Raw genomic sequence first — 2,096 nt, forward strand, 5'->3', positions numbered from 1 at the left:
GGGAGTCCCATACTAGCAAGCACTGCTCCACACCATTATCTCCTGTGGGTAGGGCTAGAAACAGTAGCAGGAGTGTGATTTGCTCCCAGTGTGGTACAAGTCAATTCCAGAGGATAAAGTGGACAGAGCCATGAAAAGCTAATTGCTAGGCATACCATGTTTTCTGTAGCCCTTGTTTTGAATAATCAAATTTCCACCCTGGCCCAGTTACTAAATTAGCCATTAAGTGTGGTGTCTATGGTGTTAACTAAATAATGAATTTGTTTACAAAATATTTTCCCACCCACATGCATAGGTTGTTTTATAATTGTTTAATTCATAGTTGCTTATAATTAATCTTATTTTCTAATACTTTTGAACAAAACAAAATTCTTTTGCCTTTTCTAGGCAGAAGTCATTGCAATGAAAAACTGATTAAAAAACTAGGTGTAAAACCTTACTTATTTTTTGATGCAGGAGTTCCACAGCTGATTTGTCTAACTAAAGTGGATGAGCTTTGTCCTTTACTTGAAGACAACCTTGCATATGTGTATGAAAGTAAAGCTGTTGTGGAACAGGTAAAAAAACACAGCATTGTTGGTTATAGTGCTATACTGTCACTCAATTATCTTGAAGACTGAGATATTGTGATATTGTACAGTTATTCTGTGATGCTTGTGCCCCTTCTTACTCTACACACATTTTCATTTGGAGAAGTCTTGTACGTGCAAGCTGAAAGTATACCTATGTATATCCTTTAGTATCTCTGGTTCTGTTTTAAGGCCTTGCTTAAATTGTAAGGTTCATCTCCAAGAATAAGAGTGGGTAATGAATAAAATGAAAATATAATAAATCTCATTAAAATTAAGGACTAGATCCTTTTGCCCTATTGTTTTGTACAGAGGAGCCAGATTCTGGCCCCTATTGGCCAGCTGAGGATTCCCTTGGTAAGAAATGGCTCTAAGTTGACATAAATATGGGGAGGAGGGGGTAGGACAGAGAGATAATTCTTGCACTATCTAGCCCTTTCCTTCCTGGCATTGGAAGCATGTCAGGGGAAGAAGGAGGGGCGAGGAGAGAGCAGTTGCTCTGATATAAGCAGCTCAGGTGTGCGACGGCCTTGAAGAGTCTTTTCTCTGTGTTAATAACTTAGGGTGGTTTGACTGGTGCTAGAGTGTTTGCCTAGTCCCTGGTGTGTTTGGGGTATTTTTTTCCCTTTTTTCCAGTGGTGTGTTTGCTTCCCCCTCCCCCCTTCTCTCTCTTTCTTTCTTCTTTCTCTCTCTCTCTCTCTCTTTTTAGATGCTAGACATGTGCAGAAAAGGTGCTCTGACATGCTGCATAATTACTGCGCTCCAGCAGACTGCCGCTTCAGCTGTATTTGTGTCCCCACACTACAAAATGTCAGCAGGGGCACTTCAACTAAGGAAGAGGAGGTGAATGAGGCATTTGTCAAGCACATGACAAATCTATCCAAAACCTATGAGATGGTACTGATCGGAGACTTCAATTTTCCGGACATCTGCTGGAAGAACAGTGCAGCCAAATGTAAAATGTCAGCCAGTTCTTAACTTGTGTGGAGGACAACTTTCTGTTCCAGAAGGTTGAAGATGTAACTAGAGGATCATCTATTTTTTGGATCTTGTCCTGACCAACAGGGAAGAACTGGTAGAGGATGGCAAGGTGATGGGTAACTTGTGAGGAAGTGAGCATGAAATGATAGTATTCCAGATCCTGAGACAGGTAAACCATGAGGTCAGCAAAATTAGGATGCTAGATTTAAAAAAAGTGGATTTCACCTGACTTCAGGACTTAATAGGCATGGTGTCATGAGAGGATAGACTGAAGGATAAAGACATCCAAGAGGGCTGGAAGTTTCTAAAGGGGCACAACTTTGGAAGCTCAACAAGGATTTGTCCTTACACAATGGAAGCAAAAGAAGCAAGAGACCAATGTGGTTGCACAAGGAACTTCTAAAAAGCCTCAAATGCAAAAGGAAAGCATATAGGACATGAAAGAATGGTCAGGTCACCATGGAAGTGTACCAGGAAATAGCAAGAACTTGCAAGGACAAAATCAGGCAAAGATAAAGAATGAGCTGCACCTGGCAAAGGAGGTTA

The 2,096-nt window shown here is 40.9% G+C and overlaps 1 protein-coding gene across 1 annotated transcript in view; it reads left to right on the top strand.

Annotated features, from left to right (window-relative positions):
- IFI44L (interferon induced protein 44 like) overlaps window positions 1-2,096 on the top strand; it is a 17,910-nt gene that overhangs the window by 10,243 nt on the left and 5,571 nt on the right. The gene's annotated exons all lie outside the window — the stretch shown is intronic.

The sequence above is a fragment of the Gavialis gangeticus genome, unplaced genomic scaffold (assembly GCF_001723915.1).
Source record: "Gavialis gangeticus isolate Ggan-Ray unplaced genomic scaffold, GavGan_comp1, whole genome shotgun sequence".
Classification (NCBI taxonomy): domain Eukaryota; kingdom Metazoa; phylum Chordata; order Crocodylia; family Gavialidae; genus Gavialis; species Gavialis gangeticus.